The sequence below is a fragment of the Bos indicus genome, chromosome 19 (genome assembly GCF_029378745.1).
Source record: "Bos indicus isolate NIAB-ARS_2022 breed Sahiwal x Tharparkar chromosome 19, NIAB-ARS_B.indTharparkar_mat_pri_1.0, whole genome shotgun sequence".
Taxonomy (NCBI): domain Eukaryota; kingdom Metazoa; phylum Chordata; class Mammalia; order Artiodactyla; family Bovidae; genus Bos; species Bos indicus.
In genome coordinates, this window is record NC_091778.1 from 64,288,116 (window position 1) to 64,314,665 (window position 26,550).

At 55.4% G+C, this 26,550-nt stretch overlaps 1 protein-coding gene and 2 long non-coding RNA genes across 3 annotated transcripts in view; 2 read left to right on the forward strand and 1 right to left on the reverse strand.

Moving 5' to 3' along the window:
• CACNG4 (calcium voltage-gated channel auxiliary subunit gamma 4) overlaps positions 1-26,550 on the forward strand; it is a 51,448-nt gene that overhangs the window by 14,808 nt on the left and 10,090 nt on the right. The gene's annotated exons all lie outside the window — the stretch shown is intronic.
• LOC139177672 (uncharacterized) lies at positions 13,462-14,656 on the reverse strand. The gene is made up of 2 exons (XR_011562216.1): positions 14,522-14,656; positions 13,462-14,421 (listed from the first exon to the last, which is right to left on the reverse strand). It is a non-coding gene; the product is annotated as an uncharacterized lncRNA (long non-coding RNA).
• LOC139177673 (uncharacterized) lies at positions 14,759-25,201 on the forward strand. Its single transcript, XR_011562217.1, has 2 exons — positions 14,759-14,894; positions 24,750-25,201. It is a non-coding gene; the product is annotated as an uncharacterized lncRNA (long non-coding RNA).

Here is a 26,550-nt window from a genome sequence, read left to right on the forward strand (position 1 = left end):
CCTGGGGGCTCTGCCCTGGGGGCTCTGTGGAGGGGGCTCATGCCACCAGCCCTTGTTCTGCCCATCTGCCCCCCGACGCTCCACCGGTATGTTTTCAAGTTTCTATTCAAATCCAGCAAATGTTCATTGAGAATTTTAAAACCAGCCCCCCAGACTGAATCATAGGCACACAGAGATTCATTTATTTATTCATGCAACAAACATTTATCGAGGGCCTGCCATTAACCAGGCAGCCTTCAAGGTAATGGGGAAACTTTCACAGCAGTGAATAAATAAAACAGACAACTCATGCAGTGTTTATATGGTCACAGGGGGGACACATAGTCATCAAGAAAAACCCGGAGCGTCAGGGTGAAGGCTGTGATGACACTGGCTTCGGGAGGCCTGGAAGAGGCCAGGAGGCCAGTCTTGTGGAGGCCTCGGAGAGACCATGTCAGGCAGAGGAAATAGCAGGTGTCACAGCCCCTCGAGAGTCTGTCCAGGTCCTGACCAGCTGAGCAGGGAGCGGAAGATGAGGGTCAGAGAGGGGACTGTGGCCACCAGTGAGGACTTGGCCCTCTGCTCTGTGGGAGGAGCCCTGGGCGGCTTGGAGCTTTCACCAGAGTCCCAAAGGGTCCCTCTGGCTACCGCATTGAAGATGGTGGAGCCTGCCCTCTGGCGGCTCCTAAGTGGACGGGGCTCTTCTGGGATCCTTCAGTTCAGTTCAGTTCAGTCAGTCAGTCGTGTCCGATTCTTTGCGACACCATAGACTGCAACACGCCAGGCCTCGCTGTCCATCACCAACTCCCGGAGCTTACTCAAACTCATGTCCGTTGAGTTGGTGATGCCATCGAACCATCTCATCCTCTGTCGCCCCCTTCTCCTCCCACCTTCAGTCCTTCCCAGCATCAGGGTCTTTTCCAATGAGTCCAATGAGTCAGTTCTTCACATCAGGTAACCAAGGTATTGGAGTTTCAGCTTCAGCATCAGTCTTTCCAATGAATATTCAGGACTGATTTCCCTTAGGATTGACTGGCTGGATCTCCTTGCAGTCCAAGGGACTCTCAAAAGTCTTCTCCAACACCACAGTTCAAAAGTATCAATTCTTCGGTGTTCAGCTTTCTTTATAGTCCGACTCTCACATCCATACCTGACCACTGGAAAAACCATAGCTTTGACTAGACGGATCTTTGTTGGCAAAATAATGTCTCTGCTTTTTAACATGCTGTCTAGGTTGGTCATACCTTTCCTTCCAAGGAGTAAGCGTCTTTTAATTTCATGGCTGCAGTCACCATCCATAGTAGTTTTAGAGCCCAAAAAAATAAAGTCTGACACTGTTTCCACTGTTTCTCCATCTATTTCCCATGAAGTGATGGGACCAGATGCCATGATCTTAGTTTTCTGAATATGGAGCTTTAAGCCAACTTTTTCACTCTCCACTTTCACTTTCATCAAGAGGCTCTTTAGTTCTTCTTCGCTTTCTGCCATAAGAGTGGTGTCATCTACATATCTGAGGTTATTGCTATTTCTCCCAGCAATCTTGATTCTAGCTTGTGCTTCATCCAGCCCAGTGTTTCTCATTATGTACTCTGCATATAAGTTAAATAAGCAGGGTGACAATATACAGCCTTGATGTACTCCTTTCTCGATTTGGAACCAGTCTGTTGTTCCATTTCAGTTCTAACTGTTGCTTCCTGACCTGCATACAAATTTCTCAGGAGGCAGGTCAGGTGGTCTCGTATTCCCATCTCTTTATGAATATTCCACAGTTTGTTGTGATCCACACAGTCAAAGGCTTTGGCATAGTCAATAAAGCAGAAGTCGATGTTTTTCTGGAACTCTCTTGGTTTTTTGATGATCCAGCGGATGTTGGCAATTTGATCTCTGGTTGCTCTGTCTTTTCTAAATCCAGCTTGAACATCTGGAAATTCATGGTTCAAGTACTGTTGAAGCCTGGCTTGGAGAATTTTGAGCATTACTTTACTAGCATGTGAGATGAATGCAATTCTGCGGTAGTTTGAACATTCTTTGGCATTACCTTTCTTTGGGATTGGAATGAAAACTGACCTTTTCCAGTCCTGTGGCCACTGCTGAGTTTTCCAAATTTGCTGGCATACTGAATGTAGCACTTTCACAGCATCATCTTTTAGGATTTGAAATAGCTCAACTGGAATTCCATCACCTCCACTAGCTTTGTTTGTAGTGATGCTTCCTACGGTCCACTTGACTTCGCATTCCAGGATGTCTGGCTCTAGGTGAGTGATCACACCATCGTGATTATATGGGTCATGAAGATCTTTTTTGTACAGTTCTTCTGGGTATTCTTGCCACATCATCTTAATTAATCTTCTGCTTCTGCTAGGTGCATACCATTTCTGTCTTTTATCGAGCCTATCTTTGGATGAAATGTTCCCTTGGTATCCCTAATTTTCTTGAAGAGATCTCTAGTCTTCCCCATTCTATTGTTTTCCTCTATTTCTTTGCATTGATCGCTGAGGAAGGCTTTCTTATCTCTCCTTGTTATTCTTTGGAACTCTGCATTCAAATGGGTATATCTTTCCTTTTCTCCTTTGCCTTTCACTTCTCTTCTTTTCACAGCTATTTGTAAGGCCTCCTCAGACAGCCATTTTGCCTTTTTGCAATTCTTTTTCTTGAGGATAATCTTGATCACTGCCTCCTGTACAATGTCATGAACCTCTGTCTGTAGTTCTTTAGGCACTCTGTCTATCAGATCTAATCCCTTGACTCTATTTGTCACTTCCTGTGTATAATCGTAAGGGATTTGATTTAGGCCATACCTGAATGGTCTAGTGGTTTTCCCTACTTTCTTCGATTTCAATCTGAATTTGGCAATAAGGAGTTCATGATCTGAGCTACCGTCAGCTCCTGGTCTTGTTTTTGCTGACTGTATAGAGCTTCTCCGTCTTTGGCTGCAAAGAATATAATCAATCTGATTTCGGTATTGACCATCTGGTGATGTCCATGTGTAGAGTCTTCTCTTGTGTTGTTGGAAGAGGGTGTTTGTTATGACCAGTGTGTTCTCTTGGCAAAACTCTATTAGCCTTTGCCCTGCTTCATTCTGTAGTCCAAGGCCAAATTTGCCTATTACTCCAGGTATCTCTTGACTTCCTACTTTTGCATTCCAGTCCCCTATAATGAAAAGGACATCTTTTTGGGGTGTTAGTTCTATAAGGTCTTATAGGTCTTCATAGAACCGTTCAACTTCAGCTTCTACAGCATTACTGCTCAGGGCACAGACTTGGATTACCATGACATTGAATGGTTTGCCTTGGGAATGAACAGAGATCATTCTGTCGTTTTTGAGATTGCATCCAAGTACTGCATTTCAGACTCTTTTGTTGAGTATTATGGCTACTCCATTTCTTCTAAAGGATTCTTGCCCACAGTAGTAGGTATACTGGGATCCTTAGTTAAGAGAAACTTGTCATGGTGCTCTTGATTCCAGAGAGAAGTCAGGGAAGGCTTCCCAGAGGTGGTGACATTTGCTCTGCATCTTGCAGAACATGCAGATGTCTCCAGGCAGGGGGGTTGAACACGCAGAGTCACACGTCTTCATTCATTCACACATTCATTCACTCATCTATTCATTTTTTATTCATTCAGAGGACATTGTATTAAGCACCGGGGTTAAAAAATAGAATCCAGCCCTGATTCTTGAAGAAGTCAGTGCCCAGTAAGGAGAGGGGAGACAGAAGGAAGCCAGATCCATGACACTTCACTGAGGCAATGCGACAGTATATGCAGGGCCAAGGAGCTGCAGCCACCAGGAGCCGGGAGCGGGGTGGGGCCCTTCCAGGCACAAGAGTCTTTCTAGACGACAGGTCAGCTGAACCACCATTGAAAGGTGAGCATGAGTCTTTTAAGAAACTCATGCTTCTTAAGGAGGGAGAAGAGTTCGGGGCAAACAGGGGCCGGGGCACAGGTCTGAGGCCATGTGCCTCCCACGCCCCTGGTCCTGAGTGGGCACTGCGGAGGCGCGGGACATAGAGAGTTCTGGAATGCCGAGACATTCGGGTCTGCTGATGCAGGAGGAGGCCCAGGAGCCAGGCAGGCCAGCAGCTAGGGTCTTTCAAACACGCAGATCAGGGGCTGCACTCAGTCCTCAGCCAGATTTCCTAGTGGAGGGTTTCACTGGGGGAAGTCCAGATTCTGTGACTCTACAGCTGAGGACAGGGTGGAGGGGGCTGGGCTGGGGGCAGCAGACCCATTAATACACATGGGAAGAGTCCAGACCAGGAGAGCTGAGCCCTGAAGAGGATGGGGTGGAGGAGAGGATGCAGGTGAGGCCCATCCTGCAGATGGATGGATGGGGGGAGCCCATCACAGGGTGACAGGTGGATGGTGTGTCCCCAAGTGAGAGGAACACTGGGAGCCTGTGAGCTGGACCTTAAGGAGCCTGCAGCCTCTTGTACAAAGCATCCATGTGTTCACAGAGACAGGAAGCGGATCAGTGGTTTCCAGGGGCTGGGAGCAGAGGGGAGTGGATACAAGGTGTCTGTTTGGGGTGATGGACATGTTCTGGAATTAGGAGCCAGGGGCTTGGAAAGAGTAGGTAACATGCCTGCAGACACAGCTGAAGTGGGTAAGATGAGATTTGCCCCAAAGCTTGTGTTGTTTCCACGTGGAGTTCACATGGAGGTTTCTTTTGGACAAGTTATTTAAGATCTCTGAGCCTCATTTTCCTCATCTACAAAATGGATTCAATCATCAACCCCATCTCTACCCACGTGAGAATTCATGTGACGTGTACAAGGGCCGCCCGGTACACGTACTGTACATTCTAAGTGCTTAGTCGTCATCGTTCCTCTGCTGCTCACGGTCCAGGACGACAGAAACCACTGTGTGTCTTTAGAGGAAATATAGCAGAGGGCGTCGATGTCAGGTGACAGAAGAGCCAAGGCGCCAACGAGGACCCCCCAGGGTGAGAAACTGCAGAGAGCCCAGCCGTCCACGGGGTGGATAGAAAGCCGGAGGGCGTGGCGTCACCAGAGGCCAGGGAGAAGCAGACTGGCAACTGACCCTGAGTGCATATGCCTCGTGGGCGTACCTCCCTACTGTGTGCATGGGGGTACTTGCAGCTGCACACAGTGGGGCTGCAGAGCCACAGGCCCAGCTGGACACAGCCTGACCATGTGAATCCCCGTGTCCCAGCATCTGGAGCCCTGGGTCAGCGTGTGGACAGCGTCTGCCTGCAGCCCGTGGGCCCTCACAGCAACGGAAATGCCACCCTGGGCGCAGGCCCAGAGCTCAGAGCCGCCTTCACGGGCCTGTGACTTGGCCAGTCTGGTCATCTGAGCCACTGGACGGGTGCAACCTGCTGCTGTGAACTGCCCTCTGAGCAAGAGGACGTGCAGCCACGGAAAGGGGAGGAGGCGGCCGGAGCCTGCAGCCTGGCCTCTCTTTGAAGTGAGGAGGCAGTCTTTCTGTTTCCCTCAGAAGCCCAGCTCCCCCAGCAGAGATTCTGCCACAGCCGCCTGTTGACTTCAAAGGTCGGCCGGGCCTCCTGCGGGCCCGCTGCTGGCCCCTGGCCTCCCATCGCCGCTGCGACAGGCTCTTCGTCCTGCCGCGGGCAGCACAGGACCACTCACGGCCTCCAATGCTCTCCAAGTCCCCAAGGATGAGGACCTCAAGGGGGTCTTCAGCTCTCAGGATAGAACGTTCTAGAAAGTCCTGGGTGGGGGTTTCCAGTTTCTGGTTCTGTCTCCTGGAAGGTACTCGCAAGGCAGGAGATGAGAAGAGAAGAGGACGATGTTGGGGGATTCTTTTCCTCCCAACACCTTTCAGCCCTGGGTGTGAGGTGAGCTAAATTTGTGTCCCCAAAAAATAGATGGAAGTGTCCTAACCCTGGTACCTGTAAGTGAGTCCTTATTTAGAAATAGGGTCCTTTCAGATGTCACCAAGTTAAGATGAGGTCATAACTTGGATGGGCTTTAAGGTAACAGACTGGATTCTTAGAGGACGAGAAGAGGCACACAGGGTGAAGACCGTGTGGACGGAGGCCACGGTTGGGGTGACACAGCTGAGAGCCCAGGTGCACAGCAGGTTGCTGGCAAACACCAGACGCTACAGAAAGTCACGAACAGCTTCTTCTCTGATCCTTCAGAGGGCAGGGCCCTCCCGACACTGTGATTTTGGACTTCTAGCCTGTTGTTCAGTCATTCAGTCGTGTCCAACTCTTTTTGACCCCATGGACTGCAGCACGCCAGGCTTCCCTGTCCTTCACCATCTCCCGGAGTTTGCTCAAACTCATATCCATTGAGTCAGTGATGCCATCCAACCATCTCATCCTCTGTTGCCCCCTTCAATCCTGGGAGGGCAGGAGAACACATGTCTGTTGTTTTAATCCCAGCCTGTGGTGCTTCGTTACGCAGCCCTAGGAAACCAACACAGGGAAGTTAATGCAGCCCTGCAGATGGCAGATGGCTGTGATAAGCTCTCTATGTACAAATGAGCTCCATTCCAAGAGTACGTTTGTAAGTCCAATTTGTTCATTAGTCCAACAAAGTTAGCCTAGGTACCCAACTCACACAGTGGCTATATAGTACTCTACTGTAATAGGCTTATAATACTTCTCTACTACTTAAATAATACACACGTAAAGATAAACACACAAAATAAAAGCATCTTTAATCTTATACAGCACCTTGAGAAGTACAGTAGTGTGGTACAACAGCGGGCATACAGCGGCTGGCATGCCTATCTGCCTCTTTCAAAGTTCACGACTTGAACTTGAAGGTTAGTTTGTAGGGGATGTACACGACCAAATTAACCAGCTTCCTGAAATGTTGCCCAAGTTACCAAAAATGGTAGCCTTGAGTAAAAGACGCGATTTGTTAGCAACTGTGAGTTGAGAGCTCACCACATGGGCTGTGGGGTCTCACTGACCCTTCTACCAGCCCTGCGAAGACGGTACCAGCATGAACCCCATTTGCAGCTGAGGAAACTGAGTCTCAGGAAATGAAATAATTTCCCCAAGGCGACTGGACTACTGAAAGATGAGACATATGTTTGTTTTCTATGCACGGGCATGCGTGTGTGCCAAGTCACTCCAGATCACATCAGATCAGATCAGTCACTCAGTCGTGTCCGACTCTTTGCGACCCCATGAATCGCAGTACTCCAGGCCTCCCTGTCCATCACCAATTCCCGGAGTTCACTCAGACTCACGTCCATCGAGTTAGTGATGCCATCCAGCCATCTCATCCTCTGTCGTCCCCTTCTCCTCCTGCCCCCAATCCCTCCCAGCATCAGGGTCTTTTCCAATGAGTCAACTCTTCGCATGAGGTGGCCAAATGACTGGAGTTTCAGCTTTAGCATCATTCCTTCCAAAGAAATCCCAGGGCTGATCTCCTTCAGAATGGACTGGTTGGATCTCCTTGCAGTCCACGGGACTCTCAAGAGTCTTCTCCAACACCAGAGTTCAAAAGCATCAATTCTTCGGCACTCAGCCTTCTTCACAGTCCAACTCTCACATCCATACATGACCACAGGAAAAACCATAGCCTTGACTAGACGGACTTTTGTTGGCAAAGTAATGTCTCTGCTTTTGAATATGCTATCTAGGTTGGTCATAACTTTCCTTCCAAGGAGTAAGCGTCTTTTAATTTCATGGCTGCAGTCACCATCTGCAGTGATTTTGGAGCCCAGAAAAATAAAGTCTGACACTGTTTCCACTGTTTCTCCATCTATTTCCCATGAAGTGGTGGGACTGGATGCCATGATCTTCGTTTTCTGAATGTTGAGCTTTAAGCCAACTTTTTCACTCTCCACTTTCACTTTCATCAAGAGGCTTTTGAGTTCCTCTTCACTTTCTGCCATAAGGGTGGTGTCATCTGCATATCTGAGGTTATTGATATTTCTCCCACAATCTTGATTCCAGCTTGTGTTTCTTCCAGTCCAGCGTTTCTCATGATGTACTTTGCATATAAGTTAAATAAGCAGGGTGACAATATACAGCCTTGACGAACTCCTTTTCCTATTTGGAACCAGTCTGTTGTTCCATGTCTGGTTCTATCTGTTGCTTCCTGACCTGCATACAGATTTCTCAAGAGGCAGATCAGGTGGTCTGGTATTCCCATCTCTTTCAGAATTTTCCACAGTTTATTGTGATCCACACAGTCAAAGGCTTTGGCATAGTCAATAAAGCAGAAATAGATGTTTTTCTGGAACTCTCTTGCTTTTTCCATGATCCAGCGGATGTTGGCAATATGATCTCTGGTTCCTCTGCCTTTTATAAAACCAGCTTGAACATCAGGAAGTTCATGGTTCACATACTGCTGAAGCCTGGCTTGGAGAATTTTGAGCATTACTTTACTAGCGTGTGAGATGAGTGCAATTGTGTGGTAGTTTGAGCATTCTTTGGCATTGCCTTTCTTTGGGATTGGAATGAAAACTGACCTTTTCCAGTCCTGTGGCCACTGCTGAGTTTTCCAAATTTGCTGGCATATTGAGTGCAGCACTTTCACAGCATCATCTTTCATGATTTGAAATAGCTCAACTGGAATTCTATCACCTCCACTAGCTTTGTTCATAGTGATGCTTTCTAAGGCCCACTTGACTTCACGTTCCAGGATGTCTGGCTCTAGGTCAGTGATCACACCATCATGATTACCTGGGTCGTGAAGATCTTTTTTGTACAGTTCTTCTGTGTATTCTTGCCATCTCTTCTGAATATCTTCTGCTTCTCTTAGGTCCATACCATTTCTGTCCTTTATCGAGCCCATCTTTGCATGAAATGTTCCTTTGGTATCTCTGATTTTCTTGAAGAGATCCCTAGTCTTTCCCATTCTGTTGTTTTCCTCTATTTCTTTGCATTGATCGCCGAAGAAGGCTTTCTTATCTCTTCTTGCTATTCTTTGGAACTCTGCATTCAGATGTTTATATCTTTCCTTTTGTCCTTTGCTTTTCGCTTCTCTTCTTTTCACAGCTATTTGTAAGGCCTCCCCAGACAGCCATTTTGCTTTTTTGCATTTATTTTCTATGGGGATTGTCTTGATCCCTGTCTCCTGTACAATGTCACAAACCTCATTCCATAGTTCATCAGGCACTCTATCAGATCTAGGCCCTTAAATCTATTTCTCAGTTCCACTGTATAATCATAAGGGATTTGATTTAGGTCATACCTGAATGGTCTAGTGGTTTTCCCTACTTTCTTCAATTTAAGTCTGAATCTGGCAATAAGGAGTTCATGGTCTGAGCCACAGTCAGCTCCTGGTCTTGTTTTTGCTGACTGTATAGAGCTTCTCCGTCTTTGGCTGCAAAGAATATAATCAATCTGATTTCAGTGTTGACCATCTGGTGATGTCCATGTATAGAGTCTTCTCTTGTGTTGTTGGAACGGGGTGTTTGTTATGACCAGTGCATTCTCTTGGCAAAACTCTATTAGTCTTTGCCCTGCTTCATTCCGTATTCCAAGGCCAAATTTGCCTGTTACTCCAGGTGTTTCTTGACTTCCTACTTTTGCATTCCAGTCCCCTATAATGAAAAGGACATCTTTTTTGGGTGTTAGTTCTAAAAGGTCTTGTAGGTCTTCATAGAACCGTTCAACTTCAGCTTCTTCAGCGTTACTCGTTGGGGCATAGACTTGGGTTACTGTGATATTGAATGGTTTGCCTTGGAAACGAACAGAGATCATTCTGTTGTTTTTGAGATTGCATCCAAGTACTAAGTCACTCCAGTCATGTCCAACTCTTTGTGACCCCATGGACTATAGCCCACCAGGCTCCTCTGTCCATGGGATTCTCCAGGCAAGAATACTGGAGTAGGTTGCTATGTCCTCCTCCAGGAGATCTTCCCGACCCAGGGATTGAACCTGCATCTCTTATGTCTCCTGCATATGCAGGCAGGTTCTGCCATTAGCGTCACCGGGGAAGCCACCTGGGAAGCCCTTGTTTGCTCTGCTTCTTAACAAATTAGCACGAGTTCAGCGACTTAAAACAGACAGACCATCTTATAGTGTCCCTGGACTGGGAGTCTGGCCTGTTGAGCGGGATCCTCCACTCCAGTGTCCCAAGGTTGTGAGCGAGGTGTCTGCAGGCCGCATGCCTCCCTGGGGTGGGGTCCTCTCCCAGCTCACAGAATTCGTGTCTGGCGGCTGGCAGAATTTGTGTCTGGCAGCTGTGTGACCAAGGCTGTTCTCTTGCAAGCCATCATCCAGAGACAGCTGCCGTTCTTCACCACACGGCCCTGTGTTGGCTCACAGGAGGCGGTCTGCTTTCTTCAAGGCCAGCAGGGGTGTCTCCCTGACTTCTCCCCCTCCAGCCTGCCCTGGTGCAGCCTTATATAACACAACCCAGCGAGCCTGTTCTCAGGGGCCGCCCACACTCAAGGGGAGCACACCGAGGGTGGGACTCTGCTACCAAGTTAGGTGAACTTGACTTGGAGACCAAAGTGAACTTGGGCCCGGGCTCTGTCCCTGACGTGGGGGCAATCTTGGGAAATTTCCTCCAGCACCCTTTAAATCTGACCCTCCTCATTTATGACAGCAGGATGGTAATGCTAGACTCCGGGGGTGCTCTGAGGTTTAGATCCGTGGAATCCTCAAGCACACGCGGTTGCTAGGAGCTCGGTGAATGGCAGCTCCCTCCCCCCTCTTCGCCAGGGTGTCTCCTTCACACAGGAACACGGGGTGGGGGTGGGCAGAGCACGTGGGAGGCTCCTGGCCCTGGAGCAGGAAGGCCCGGGTGTCCTTGGGTCCGCTGCCCCTTCCCCGCTTCCAGGCCCTAAGACTCCCTCGAGTTTCCTGTGGAAAGAGAAGCTGAAGTGAAACCCTCAAACGAAGCCGCCACCTTGGGAAGGCCTTGCTCCCCGCACAGTGTGAGGCCAGATCCCACGGGGAGGGGCGTCAGTGGGGTTGGGGTAGGGGGAAGAGGAGGGGAGTGTGGACGAGGAGCGGGAAGTGGACGGGGCCAAGGCGAGCAGAGGGGGAACAGGGGCGTTGGCAGGTGGGGCGGGCAGTGGGCGGGGCCGGCAGGGAGTGGGCGGAGCCGGAGAAAGGCAGCAGGCGGGGACTGGGAAGTAGGCGTGGCCTGACAGTCAGTGGGTGGGGCGGGCTGTAGCAGGCGCCTTTCCTCCTGTGTGGTTACTCGTTGTGCCTTCTCTGTGCTGACCCTCAGGAGAGTCCCTTATGGACCAGGGATATCCGGCCCGGACGGGGCATGGACCCCCCCACCCCATGCAACCCCCTGGGCGTAGCCCCACAGAGGAACTGACAGCTCCTGCCCTCATGTTCGGTGATGATTCCCGGCAAGGCATCCTGCCATCCGAGGGCCAGAACCGCATCCGTTCAGGGCCCTGTCTGGCCTGAGGTGGACGCGAGGGGGTCGGGGGGTCAGAGGCGCCGAGGGGGTGCGGTACCGTCTGCCCTGCGTCTCCAGCCTCACCTCCCTGGGTGAAGGTCCTCCAGGGGGCAGGGGGCTGGGGAGGACCTGCCGCCTGCCCACCCAGTTCCGTCCCTCCTCCAGACTCTCCTGGAGGGGGCCTCCCCTCCACGCCTCAGCCCCTGTTCATCCATTCGTCCAGGCGTTAGACCCAGACTGACCCCCAGGCACAGGGTCTGTCTCTAAAAAGAATGTCCTCCAGCTGCACGAGGGGACCCAGCCCTGCCCACCCCGCGTCCACCTTCTCAGGAGCCACCCTGCCGTGGGTGGGCGGGGAGGGTCAGACAGGAACAGCCTGTCTGCACTCTTTGGGGGCATCCCAAGGCTCCGGGAGCCTGACTTGGAGACCACCGGTCTGGTGGGGGCTTCCTGAAAGGCTGACAGCTGGGAGTGGCCACAGTGTTTGCACTGCTCTCTCCGGACGAGACCAGCACGAGGTGGGCTCTTCCTGACGCTGAAGAAGCCCGAGGTTCGGGTGCTCCCTTGCACGGGCCCTTCCCAGGCCTGGATTCTAGCTGTGTGTTTGTGCTCTTTTTCTTTAAGAGGGCCCGTCCAGTTGCCCGACAAAACCTGGATCTGTCCTGGGTGGGCCACAGATAGAAACATGACCCAAGCAAGTGTCTCTGGAAGGTGGGATCCCTGTCGGTGGTAGTGCCAGGGGGCCCCCGTGGGAGTGCCTTCTCTCCCCCAGAAGGTCTGCCCAAATCAAGCTACGTGGAGGGAGGGAAGGGGGCCTCTGGCCCTGTGACCTCACTCCCCCTTGACCCCAGACCACAAGCAGGTGTCTCCTAATGTGGATTATGTGTCCTCCTTCTCTGTTGTCTGGCTGACCTTTCCAGCGGCAGCTCTGTTCCCATCAGCAGACAGACAGCCCTCTGAATTTGTCTGCCCCCGCCATCCCCAGGGAAGCCCCGAGGGGATGCCCACCACCAGGAGCATCAGCCCCACGTGTCTGCAGCTGGCCGGGGGTCGCCAGCCCGGGCTCGCCCTGGTCGGAGAGCTCTCCGCCAGCCTCACAGCCCGAGGCTGCCTGGCCTGGCTTGTGGGGGCCGCACAGCACGTTTCGGGCTCGACATTTGCTGAGCGGTTTCCATCATTTATTAATGAGCGTTGGCAGCAGCCCTGTGAATTAGGGCTCAGCGGGAGAGCTCTGCGCGGTTGGGCAGGCCTGGCCCCTGGCTCCGGGGCTCCGCATCTGCTCTGTGCTGCTCCTGCCAGCGGGTCACCCCGAGCGCCTCTGCACCCAGAGCGTAGTGCATGCATTTGGGGGCAGAGGGCAGCTTTCCACACCCACCCCCGGGGCTGGGCTGGGCAGGGCAGGGACACACCTGTCCATCCCCCTCCCTATCACCACCCACACACAGGCAGCTGGGCACGTCCTGTCATTCAAGTACAAAAGCCTTTCGAGGTCGGGGCCTGCGTGACGCAGTGCCTCTCCTCTCGGAACAGGTGCTCGTGGAGAAGGCGTGCCAGGCCCTTGCCAAGGTCCTCGCCGCTTCCCCTCACCCTCACCCTCGGAGGGGCTGGGGTTATCCTGGCTGTTGGGAGCAGAAAACAAGGCACAGAGGGGAAAGCACCTTGCTGAGTACGAATAGTAACAGACTCAGCCATCTGCCAAGCAGGCGACCTGGGTGGCCGGGTCGTGGTGACCGCCAGCTGGGTGTCGTGTCAGTAAAAAGCGTGCACTTTGGGGCCACATGTTTGAGTTGAGGTCCTGGCTCCCTCCTCTTGCTCTCCACAGCGCTTCCAGGAGCCTCAGTTTCCTTCTCTGTGAAATGGGGACAAGTAACAAAAAGAACAGATAGAACGCAGGGCGGCTGGGCCTCACACCCCACTCTTGGCTCCCCTCCCTGCCTTCCTTCTCAGAGCCCCAGGGACAGAGGGTGAGGGAAAAGGTGCTATTTCAGGAAGGGGCTGCTGACGGACCGGGAGGCGGGGCGTTGATATGCGGAGGGCTGGGACATTCTCCCCGGATTATCCAGAGATTCATAGCCTCGTGAGCGCCGGTGGTAAGGGCCGCTCAGGCAAGCATCTGAAACTGCATCTAACATCTTTATTTCTCTTTAACAAATGTCTCCTGGGGCCAATTTCAAATCAAGTTTATTCTGGTATCTAAAGGTATAAAGCCCATAACTCAGAGGCATTAGATGTAAAGTATTCAGGCCTCCCTGGACGAGGCACTGGCTGCCAGCCATAGCTGCACTGCTGCCCTGGGTCCCGGCACCTGAACAAGCTTTGTTCTCTGGCTATTACTTGAGGCTGGAGGTGGGCGGCCAGGCTCTGTCCCCAGATGGAGGCACCAAGGGATCCTGTGTCGGGATCTGGGTCTCATGGGGATGGGCGGCTGAGTGCATGACCGCGGTCCTGCCACCTGCGGTGTCAGCTGAGAAGTGGGGGCTCAGAGCCCCAGCCCCGGCAGGCCGGGACCCTGGAGTCTACACCTCTCCGTGGGGGCTGGTGTTGCTTCTGAAACATCGAGACACTAGCATTTAGGACAGCTGTTTTGTATTGAACGTGGGATCCAGACAGACCTGGGGGTTCTCCTTTTTCCTGCGGCTCTCACTTCAGCCTTTGGTTTTGCTCCTGCTGCTGCTGCTAAGTTGCTTCAGTTGTGTCCGACTCTCTGCGTTTTGGAGAGGATTAAAATGGAGCTGGTCTGGCAGCCGGTCACGCTGGATCCCAACCATGGTTCTCAGAGGGCGAATCTCCAGGGGATTCTCCGAGAGCACAGTCGTATTCATCACGTTACCGTCGGCTCGCGCTTCCTGGGGTGACGTGTTGACCAGGGGGGTCAGTGACAGCGGCTCTATCGCTGACGTCTCGTGAGCAGAGGCCACGCGTATCCTCTCGGCCTTATTGCGGGGGTTCTGGGGTCGTCGCTGGAGGGGAGGGCGGAGGGCGGTGCAGCCTGGATGCTCTGCCCACCTGCCCTGTGGGCCTGGAATCAGGGGCCAGGAGAGAGCAGTGCCCCTGACCCCCCAGCCCTCAGAAACCCCTCTGGAGACAGAAGTTTATGCAATCTCACCAACCGGGATCATGGGAGCTGCAGATTCAAAGACAGACAAGCCTCAGACCCTCCCTGACTCAGGGACACACAATTAAATGCAAAACAGGAAGCTGCATAGAGCATCATGGGTACTCACGAGGGAATGGGAAGCTGGTCTGGGCGGGCTTCTTGGAAAGGGCGGCGCTGGCCCTGCTGACCGGGAGCTCCCCAGGTGGAAGGGGCAGGAAAGCTCTAGGCCAGGAAAGCGCAGGAAGCAGAACATGGTTCGGAAGAGCAGGAGCCCAGCTCAGCTCAGTGCCACTGAGGGGCAGCCAGGGCACAGGGTTTGCGGGAACAGCCCACGAGGGCTGCCAGGCCCAGACCTGGTCCCGGGGGAGGTCGGAAGCCCCACGGCGCCCTGGTCAGAGTCCGGAGTCACCAGGTCACCTTCCGAGGAGGCAGCGACAAGGGTGCCAGTTAAGAGAAAGTTCAGATGGGCCCGGAGGAGAGGCTCTGAGGCTCCCTACGAGGTAAAACTGCTGCGGATCGGCTGACAGAGGAATTACCAGCAGGATGGGGTGGGCGCCCGGAGGGCAGGAGCACAGGAGGGGCTGGAGGGGGGGGCCCGGCGGAGGAGCGGGGTGGAGCGGGCCCCCGCTAGAGGAGAGCGGGTCCCTGTGGACGTGGGTGTCCACGGCAGCCACAGGCTCAGTCTGCAGTGGGGACGCTGTGGACGGCGCTGGAGGCCGCGGAGTGCTGAGAACCTGTGGAGAGGAGGGAGGGTCACCGGGGCGTTCAGACAGGAAGTGGGGCGGCAGCAGTCCCTCCAAGGAGGAGGGGCCCAAGGGAGAGCCCTCGAGGGGCCGTCTGGGGGTTAGGAGCAGGCGGGGCGGAGGGAGGCGGGGAAACCAGGAGGGCCCCATGCAGTGGGGTGGGGCCGCCTCCCTCCAGTCAGGGCCCAGGGTGCTCACAGCCGCTCTGCACAGAGGCCCACTGGTGGGGACGTCCGTTGGGGGCCCCAGAGCGGGGAGTCCTCCCAGCAGGTCTCAGGCGCACCCTCGGTGCGTTCCTGAGCCCCATGGGTTCTGGGTGCGCGCCCCCACCCCCGCCCCCCAGGCAGCAGCGTGGGGTTGAGCTCACCCGGGGCCAGGCCTGGGGACCCGTCCAGTCCCCTCCCTGCCTTCCGCTCCGTTTCCAGTTCCTTCTCCCTCTCGAAGCTCTGCCTCCCCCACCCCTCCAGAGCCCTCTGCACACGCTTCCAAGAGACACCCCGTCTCATCCACTTGGGCGCCTGGTCTGGAACAGGCCGGGGAGAGGCAGGTGCTCCTGAGACGGCCCAGGGAGCTGGCGGGGCATCATTGCTGGGGCTGGGCCCCGTAGCCCTTGCCTGGGCAGCTGGTGCCTGAGCATTTGTATCGTGTAAAGTGTGATGGACGGGGAAGCCTGAGTGGGTTCCGGCTTCGAGAGACAACTGCCTGTGTCCTAATACCAGCTCTGGGCAGCCCTGGGCAAGTCACTAACCCCTCAGGGCTGCAGTTTTTCCATCTGTAAAATGGAGCTGACAATAATAGAGCCCCCGCAGGATACGGTTTGTAGTGAGGACCAAATGATAAATGTTAAGCGATAAGTATTAGCTACTGGTGACAGCGGTAGTTATCCTAGTAACAGGGCTAGTGTGGGAGCAGCTGCTCATCGACCCCCGAGGGTCACCTCTGCAGACTTTCATCCTTTTGCATCTCCAAAGTCTGGCAAGAAAGGGGAGCATCCGCAGACTGTCAGGAAGGAGGAGGCAGTGCTTCGGGCTGTCCAGGGGCGCCCTGCGGGGAGCAGGCTTCAAACAGCTCATTTAGGAAGGGGCTGTCTCCTCTCCCCACTCTCAATGGGCCTGGGACGCAGTGTGGGTGAGAGATGAAGCGTCAGAGATGAGAGAAGGCTGGGCAATGTCCAGACACTGGCCACTTCCTCATCAGGTGATGACCAGGGCCCCTCACTGGCCTCACCGGGCCCCTTGGAACAGAGTCGCGCTGCGTCCTGGCCTCCAGCCTCTTCTTTGTGTCTCTCGGCAGCTTTTCTCCTGCTTCCTGGGGAGGAGCTGCAGTGTGGCTTCCCATTAACTGTTATCCTCCCCATGAACGTCCTGCTTGGCTCAGAAGGACCATTGCTCCACGCCGTTCCTGGGCTGAGGCTGCAGCGTCCCAGCCCACCAAGCCCCTACTCGCCCGGCTCCAGCCAGCCCTGCTGTGCCCTGGAGGGAGGGAAGCTGGCTTTTACATTTTGTTTCCTTTTTCCTGAAAGCAAAAGCCCCAGGCCTCACTCCAGCGTCCTGGAGGATGGGGAGGGAAGTTGAGCTTTCTGGAATTAAAGGGCCTGCAGCCGGGGAAGGGCACCTGTCCCGGAACCCAGCTGAGAACAGATATGGTGTGTGGGCCTGGCTTGTGGAACTGACTGAGCGGGCACGGGAGGGCTGGTGGGCAGGTCCTCGGGGAGTCTGGGCACAGGCGGCCCGGGGAGGCCGCCTGGGGGTCACGTGGGTCCCTAAACCAAGGCTGCTTTCTTGGCAGGGAGGAAGGGGCTGCGGTCAGCCTGGAGACGGATGAGGAATCCGCCCTCCCTGCCCCACACCAGCCTGTACCCCCGAGTGAGGCTTTCATCCCTGAGCCTGGATTCTAACTGCTTCCTGCCCCACCCCGGGGAGGGTCAGACCATCCAAAAGCCCGTCTGGTGGCTGGTCTAACCCCTCAAGGTTCCCTGCCTCTGTGGCCCCACCTCCCGTCTCCTCCTCACCCTCCACCTCCAGCCGCTGCCTGGCATCCCTGCCCACTGGCCTCTTGCCCCGGGCCTCTGCTGTGCCATCCGCTCCACCCATTCCAGGCTGTGCTCATGGCCGACTCCTGCTCATCCTTTGGGGCTCAGCTCAAGTGCCAGCTCCTTGGGCAGCTTGCCTGACCCGGTTACAGGCTCCCCTGCACTTGGGTGCCTCGGCAGAGATGCTGGCCGGCTCCCCACCGCAGCCCAGTGCCCACTGGCACTCACAGGCCCTCAGAGTGGGGCTGCCGCTTGAATCGAAGGGGCTGGACGGCTGTGGGTCCGTAGATGCTCTGCCAGCACCGGGGCAGGGGTGGGAGGCTCCTGGGAGTGGGGACTGATGGTCTCTGATTCCGAACAGAATGGAAGTTAACAAAAATCGTGAAGCTTTTCCTGGAAAGTTGCTGACAGTGGCCTGGGCACAGGCCGGCCCCGGGGCTCTGGGGGTTGGGCACAGAGGGACAGGGTGCTGGTTAGCTGGGGGCTCTGCGTCCTGTCTGTGAGCAGCAAATCTACAACTTGGTGTCTCCTGAGTGAGCGCCCTGCCAGCCCCAGTTCCAGCAGGTGTGGGAGAATTGGAACCTGGTGCTCCAGACTGCAGGGGCGGGTCTTGAAAACTGGGTTTGAACTCAGTCTCCGGCTGCTGGGGAGTTGTTCCCAGCCTGAGGAGACTCCAGGGCGGACATGCACCACCCCAGCCCCTTGCCCCCAGGGCATCAGGAAGCATGGGGGCCTCTTGGACACCGGCTCCTCTGCCTTTCTGTCTCCAGTCTCAGAACCGGGAGTGGGGTGGCCCCGAGGGCAGAGCTCTGCTTCTGGAGTTGATCAGACAGGAGCAGGGGAGTGTTTCGGCCTTGGGAAGTTACCTGCCTTCTCGAGCCTCAGCTGCTCTGCATGTAAAATAGGGGCTCCTATTTCATAGGATAGTTTGAGGTGTAAATGAGAAAATGGGGAGAGCTTAGCACCGGGCTTTTCAGGGAGCGGTGCCCAGTGGGAGCCAGCCCTTGCCTGTCGGTCTGTCACTCACGGGACTGAGGGGCAGTGGTCATCTGGCTGGGCCTTCTGAGAGTCGGGGCCTTGCCCATTCCGAGCTGAAACATCGCAGGCACAGGAGTCCGAGGCCGTCCTGGGAGGGTATGACACTGGCCTCCTCCCTCTGACGCGCAGCTGCCTCAGGCACCAGAGCTAATGTCATATCAGCTCACGGGCTGTCCCGGGCTCTGGGATGTTTACAGCCAGCAGTGCCTCCTGGGAGCCTCCGAACAGCCCTCTGAAGGTTTCCCAGTCACGATCCCCATCCCACAGACGGTGCAAAGGAAGCACAGCAATTAACCAGGACCCGAGACGACGCAGTGAGCAGTGACGTCAGAGCCAGGCTCGACCCGGCAGGGTGACTTCAGAGCCTCCCGTCTCTGTGGTGTCTGGCCTTGGGATGATCGAAAGCTCTGGTCTCGACTCATAGCCTCTGCGTGGAGGGCTGCACTGAGAGGGCTTTAGGCTGTGACGGGGAGAAAGGCACGGCGAGAGATTCGCAACGTCTGCCGCGGGCGTGGGGAGGGAGGGTTCGGGCCGCTTGCACGGCAGCTGGGGATGCGCCCCTCTGTTGAGGGGGATGCTGTCCTGTGCGCTGTTTAGCAGCACACCTGGCCTCCCCCGCCAGCAGCACAAGGCCCCCTCTCGCCACCGAGTTCTGACAGTCGAAGCTGTCTCCAGAAAGCAAACCCTTTACCGGTTGTGAACAAGCCCCGGAGCGGGCCGCGGGGATGGCCAAACAGCCCTGGACTCGGAGCCCAGAGGCCAGCCGGCCTGTCACCGCGGGGACGGGCATCAGGTTCTTCGTGCGGGAAGTGAGCACGAGGCGTGGATGGTCTCAAGGGCTCCTTCCGGAGGTCGTGACCCTACCCCTCACCCCAGCCTTCATTCCCAAGGTCTGCGGAGCCAGACCAACAGGAAAGCCTGGGCTCTGCAGAGAGCCGTTTCGCCCCTGGAGCTCCGTGTTGGCTCATTAAGGGAAAGAAAGAAAGAAAGAAGCAGCAGAAAACCCTGAAGCCTGGTACGGAGATTTCGTCCGAGCAGCAGTCATCAAGCAGATTCAAGTGGAGAACTCGCAGAGACAGTAACTGCACTCCCGCTTCCCTGTGCGGAGACAAGCGAGCTCTGGGAAATCTCCCTGCCCCGTTCAATTATGAATCTCGGCAGGAAGCCTGGATAACCCGTGCTCTGGAGACAGGGGCTGGAGGAGGCTGAGGCTGGGGCTGGGTCCCCAGGGCACTTGCCTAAAGAGACAGGGGCAGCGGGTGGCGAGAGTGTGACACAGGAGTCCTGCCCGCACCTGTGCCAGGAAGCTGGGCATGAGGCAGCCGGGCCTTGGCGAGGGGGTGAGCAGAGGCAGCCCTGGGGTCCTGGCTGCTCAGCAGGCCTTCCTTCCAGGGTAGGGGGAGCACAAGGTGGGTGGGGACTGGCGCCTTGGGTTTGGGTCCTTGGCCCCCGGAAGTCAGAGGGCTCTGTGTGGTGGAGATGGAGGAGCCCCCAACAACAGGAACCTTCTCCCTGCGGGGTCCCCAGCTTACAGACGGGAACCAGCCCAGGGAGGGCTTCCCCAGCTGACCGAGATCTCAAGAGGTTGAAATTCACGGGCCACACAGCTTCCACACTGGAGCCTTGGGGCTGATGCTCCGTATTCCCATCCCCCAAGATCATGCCTCCTATCCCCCAGGTCCCGTGGTCTCCTGGGAACCTGCACTCACCTCTATGTCTCAGAAAAGCGTTGCACACCTGCCCTGAGGAATGACATGTAACCCAGGCCCCCGAGAGCTGGGCTGGAATCTCTGATGAAGGTGTGGCCAGCTGGGGCAAGAAACCAAATTCTGACTTGATCCCAAAGGAAGATATTATTGGAAGGACGTGGAGGGTTCTGTGGAATTAAGAGTTTAGCAGCCAAGACTAGGAAGGGGAGAGCCCACATCTTCTGAGGCTGGCCTCACGAACCCCTGAGAACACCCCATTCTCGAGCTCCCCAGAGTCAGTCGCTTTGCCCTTGGGTGCCCTCTGCTTCTGATCCACAATCCGGACTCTGGAGGGAGCATCCGGGCACCTGCAGGAAGTGGTCCAGCTCGGACCAGATGTGCACCCAGCATCCCTGGCCAGGGCTGTTGTTCAGTCGCTCAGTCATGTCCGACTCTTTGCGACCCCATGAACTGCAGCACGACAGGCTTCCCTGTCCTTCACCATCTCCCCACGTTTGCTCAAACTCATGCCCATTGTGTCAATGATGCCATCCAACCATCCCATCCTCTGTCGCCCCTTCCTTGTTCTTGCTCTTGCCCTGCGTCAGAGTTTTGTCTAATGAGTCGGCTCTTCACATCAGGTGGCCAAAATATTGGAGCTTCAGCTTCAGCATCAATCCTTCCAATGAATATTCATGATTGATTTCCTTTAGGATTGAGTGGTTTGATCTCCTTACAGTCCAAGGGACTCTCAAGAGTCTTCTCCAGGATCACAGTTCAAAAACATCAATTCTTTGGCACTCAGCCTTCCTTATGGTCCAACTCTCACATCAGTACATGACTACTGGGAAAACCATAGATTATTTGACTATATGGACCTTTGTTGGCAAAGTGATGTCTCTGCTCTTTAATACACTCCCCTAGCCTGCTGGTGCAGACCAGAAGCATCTCTCAGAGGCCTGTCCGCCACCTGCTTACAGGCCAGAGCCAAAGGAGGTCCGGGTGTCAGTAGAACCCATTCTACTCTTTTGGATCTGAAATGGTTCAAGTTGAGGACCATCACTGCTCAAGACATTCTCTGCTCATGACTGCCTGTGAGCAACGGCTGAGGCCGGCCGATCTGTGGTCCCCCACCCTCCCCCCACGCTGCTAACCACCACGAAGACTGAGGCTGCGATGGTTGGTTGGTCTGGCAGCTGCAGGAAGCTGCTGACTCTAAGCACCTCCCTCCTCCCAGGGTGCTGCAGCTCAAGGGGGTCAATGAAGGGAGAGCTTGTTAATCCCAGGGGAGCCATCTCCCGGGCAGCTGGCCTCCTCAGGGACGAAAATAAGATGCCCAAGAGGCCCTGGGGTGAGGCCTGCATATGTAACAGGTCGAATCTCCCCTGAGCCAGGCTGGGAATAGAATCAGCAACACGCCAGGCCGTTAGGAGCGAAAGGTCCCTGCATTCATGGGGACCCTTCTCCAGCATCGGAGTCAGGGAGGCAACTCGGAGCGGACAGCCTTGAATCCAGGCCGCCCTGTGGTGGCTGCACCACCCACTTCTCTCAGCCTAGGTCCACCACCCCGCCGCCCGCCCCCCTCACACAGCTCTCCTCCAGAGGCGCACCCCGGCCGTTCCTCTGGGGCCCCCATCATCACTGGTCAGCTCTGCTGGGCCGCAGCCCTCCCCGAGCTGCCCAGTACCATCCAGCACTCAGCCCTCATGCCTGATGCACCACTCGCCTCCCCACCTAGTGGTGGGCTCTTGCCAGCTGGACTGAGGCTCTGGGCTCCACAGGGCCCAGGATCAACAGGTAGACTCTGACCTAAAGGAAAGAGTGGGCAAAGGGCTGAGTGGGTAAACCACTGAACACCAAGGAACATCCCAAGCAGGTCAGGCGCCTCAGTGACCTAAAGGCCATGTCAGGAAGGAGACAAGATCACGAGGGAATCTTCTCCCGGGCTCGGGCGCCCAGGCTCTGCATCCCAAGCACTTGGCCATGGGAAGGACGTGGAGGGCTCCTCCCCAGACTCCAGTCGGAGCTCAGTCTGGTCCGAAGGCATCTCTAGGAAGTGAGTTTAAAACTACAGATTCACCTTCCACGTCACCAGGGTTGATCCTCTTCAAAATTCTCTGACCACAAGGGCCTCCTCAGGCTCCACTTCAGCTCTGAAAGGCTGTAAAGACACTTCCCGTCTTCCAGTCGAGGAGAAGCTGTCTGACCTCTGGATCACACGCTCTCGGAAACTCTGGGCTCCCCGCTCAGACCCCTGTCTTTGTCGTCGCTGGATGACCGTGCACCTGGACAGCTCCAGGTCAGCAGAGACTGTGCCTGTCTTATTGATTATTGCTGCAACCGAAACACACCAATGCGGGCTTACTGCCCACAAGGCAAACGGGGCAGTCCTCTGCAAGGTGGCCCTCCTCCACAAGGCATCAGGGATCCAGGCTGGCCCGGCCTGTGGCTCTACCATCCCCTGGCTGACCGGTGTGGGGAGGAGGCTGTCTGGGGGAGGGTTGCAGCACCTGCCCAGAGCCCTCTCCAGGAAGGACTCCCGTCACTCCTGCTCATGTCCTGCTGGAGTGGTCACACGGCCCATCTGACTGCAGAGGGAGCCATGAGGCCCAGAGCAGCCATGAGCCGGGAAGCAGGCAGTGAGCTTCCAGGGTGGGTCCTGGGTGGGTCCGCTGCCCCTGCTGAGCCCCCAGCACCCAGCACGTGGCCGGGGCTCAGACATGGACGTTGGATGCAGGCGCTGCAGGTCAGAATGGTTCAATGGGGCCTCACGGAGTCACTCATGAGCCAGTGAGCTGAGGCTCCCCAGGAAGGTCCAGCCCAGCCATGCCGCCTCCAAGCCCAGAGCTGCTCTGTAGGAGCGGGGTCTGCTCCATAGGACCCAGGCCGCAGTTTTCAACAGCCTGCCTCCTCAAGGCTGGAGAGGGGAGAGCCCGTCTGTGCCAACAGGGAGGTCCCAGTTACAGGAGGGTGGCCACTCTGCAGGGACACCCGGGCTGCTTCTCCAGGATGCCAAAGGCTTTCCTTCACACCCAGGGCAGTGCTCCCGTGCTCAGCTCGGAGCCGGGCCCCTGCCCCAAGGCTTGGGAGAGCAGGGCTTCCACATCTCTAAGCCTCCTCCTTGCATCCTCAAAGGTGTGTTTTTACAAAGATGAGAAGGGCTGAAGAGCCGGCTTCCATCTAAGCCTGAGCCAGGGCCTGCGTGCAGGTGCAGTGTCCTAGGTGGGAGGGGGGCAGTGGCGTGAAACCCAGGTTGGGGCCCAAAGCGGTGTGAGGGGCGGCCCTAAACTGCCCGTCGCTGATTTGGTCCTGCAGGGGCCCACCCCCAGAAGCAGGCAGAAGGGGCCCCAAAGGTAAAGGATGGGGACGTCTCCCCAGCGGCTCCCACCCTCCTGCTCAGAGGTCCCCGCAGAGGTGGGGGTCCTGATCCCCAAGCCTCCAGCTCCACAAGCATGGAGCCTGTGTGCAGTCCCCCTGGGTGACCTTCCCAGTGCCACGGGTCAAAGGCAAGAGTAACAGGAGCGGGTGATGCTGCGCGGGCCTGGGGGCCGCTCTGAGGAGCGAAGGTGGGCAGAGAGGTGAGTGTGGGCACGTGGGCGTCAGCGAGGAGCACGGGGGTAGCGACGGTGAAAACGCTCTGCAGGCCCAGAGGAAGCGCGTTGAAGGTCGTCATCACACCACCTGACACAGGGATCGAACCTGTGTTTCTGATGTCTCCTGCCTTGGCAGGCAGATTCTTTACCACTGGTGCCACCTGGGAAGCCCACATCTTAATAGATAACACAGCAACCGCCTGATTACCGAAAGAGGACACACGTGAGGGGAGCGGGCTGGGGTTTGCTCTTCTCACGTCAGCCATTAATTTTCTCCCTGTTCAGTGCCTTGGGGCCGATGCTAACAAAGTTGGATTCGACAGGGATAAATGTGAAGTCCTTCAGACTAAACACTCCACAGAAACAGGTTGGTGGCGGTGAGGCTGGGAGGCTGAGTCTCAGGGACAGCAGGTCCGGGAGCAGAAGCTCACGATCCAGAGACGGGCGGGGCAGGGCCCTGAGCTCTGGGGGTCAGACCCAGCCCCGGCAGGGGGCTGCTGTGGGGGCTGTGCTTCCGGGTGACCCGGAGCCGGGAACGAGGCTGGAGACAGGCCGGAACCATTGATAGACAAATGGCCGAAGGAAATGGGGAGATATGACCTTGGGCATATCCACTAAGGGCAAGTACCCAGGTTCTCGCCTTTGGGGGCAGGGGGCAATCTTATCAGGCTCCCCATGTGCTCTCTGCGGCACCCACTTTTTTAGGCTGGGGTCAGGGGAGCGGGCTGGTGGGAGTGCGGTCGGGCTTCCAGCCCGTGATAAGGTCAGGCAGGGGGACGAGTCTGGTCCCAACTGTGGCAGCTTGCCAGCCACCTCCCATGCATCCTCAAGCCTCGGTCCTTATTTTTGTGCAAATCCCGGATGGCTGGAAAAACAGCTGGTCCTTCGTCCCGTCGGACACAGTTCCTCTCTTTGATAACTTGAAGGGTTGACACATGATAGATGATGGATTCTTTCATTCCCAGAGGTTACATGTAATTCCCACAAATGGAGTTTCATGGAGGCAGGTTGACTTCTCAGGAATTTGAAGTTAAAGCTGTTTGCTTGGGAGGGGAGAGGTGCCCGCCACTGGCTGGGGGATCGGGGTGGGGGGAGCTCCACACCAGGGGTTCTGGCAGCCTGAGGGTTTGGGTGTCTCACCGCACGCCCAGCTGGAAGACCCTTCTGCAGGTGCAGTAATTCGGATCCCTGGATGTCGCCCAGGGGCCCCGCAGCTGATGGAGGAGCAGGAAGGCCCACATGTCCGTTCGCCTTCTTGCAGGGCTGGCCTCCAACAGGCGAACCAGGAGTGTCACGCTTCCTCTCGCACGGCAGCTCACCTGTGCTGGTCCCAGGGCTGCCTTGATGAACAAAAGGACACAGTCATCTCACAGTCTGGAGCCCCAGGGCCCTGCACCTCTGGGGGCCGTGTAGGCCCCCTCCCAGCCCAGCCCTGGCTGGCGGCGCTGCCCCTCCGTCCCACCCCTCGGCTGGATGGTGAACCGTAACCACGCGTGGTGACACAGACACCTAAGGCAATGTGTGAAAAGTGTGTTAATATGTTGGACAGTGTGATTCTTATTTAAAATCTCTATCAAATAGAAAATAGTGCCCTAAATGCAGAGTGGAGGTTGGCGAAATGCATTGGAAAAGCCTCCGGAGCTAGCGTGTCTGGGTGCAACGATGCTTCAAGTCTGTTTTCTTCATATGCATTATATTAAATATATAAATATACGGTTTTCTCATTTCTGCCAAAACACAGCGTTAGCATGATCCGTGTGGGAGCAGGTGCTAGTTCTCTAGTCCCTGTGCTGTTTCCTAAGATTTTCAGCAACTTTTGGATTAGTATCAGCTTATTACTTTTTATTAAAAAAAGGCTTTTTAAAAGTTAAATCCATAGGTATTGACCCTGAGAGGTGTGTGCATATGTTATTACATGAAAAGAGCAGGTGACAGAGTGAGGTGTGTTGTATTATCCCTTTTTCAAAATAGGGGACACAGCCATTCTGGAAACCAGCATGGGGTCTCTAAGAACAAACGCAGCATCACGACCCCAGCAGCTGCACTCCCAGGCATCTAGCCCACAGAAGTGTGACTTTGATTCACCTCCAAACCTGTTCGTAGCAGCATTAGTAGAAACAGCTGGAAACCACAGGTGTGCCAGCTGGAAATGACCCAGGTGTCATAGGCTGTGGCACAGCTGTGCCATGGGCTACTGCTCTGCGGTCAGAAGGAGCAAGCTGGTGATACCACACAACGGGTGAATCTCGAATTATGCTGAGAGAAAGGGCCAGTCCCCACAGGCTACGGACTGTCTGATTCCGGTCATCTCGGTGGTTGCCCTGGGTCAGGGGTGTGGATGTGGCTGTGGGTGGCATGAGGGGTCCGCAGGGTGGTGTGTGTCCCTGATGAGCATTGTCAGGACCCTGGTTGTGATGTCATCACTGGAGGAAACTCAGTAACAGGGACACGGAGTCTCCCTGCACTGTTTCTTACAACTGCATGTAAATCTAAATTACCTCCAAGTAAAAAGATCAGTGTTTCAAAAGCAGGGGAGCCTCACAGACATGTGCACAGCCCGGTGTGCAACACAGAGAAAGAGGTGGGAAGAGGCACGACTGAGCGCTGGCCCCTGGAGAACAGCTCTGAAGGGAGGTTATTGTCAAACTCTTAATGATTGTGCTGACGAGCATGGGGGACTTGTGATTTTGTTTAGACCCATAAAGCAGACGATGAGATGGTTGGATGGCATCACTGACTCAAAGGACATGAGTTTGAGCAAACTCTGGGAGACAGTGAAGGCCAGGAAAGCCTGGCATGCTCTAGTCCATGGGGTCACAAAGAGTTGGACACGACTTAGCAACTGAACAACGACAAAACTAAAGTAGCCCAAAACTGTGCAGGGGGTGGGGGGGAAGGGCAGAGAGCGCCACCTCGCCCACCATCCTGGAAACACTGGCATGGCATCCCCCCAACGCCTGGAATTGCGCGCGGCCCCGTCTGGCCCCCGCGGCCCCCACTCTGGCCACCCTGACACCAGCCTGCCCGGTGCTGCTCCCTCTTGTCACAAATGCTCACGGCTC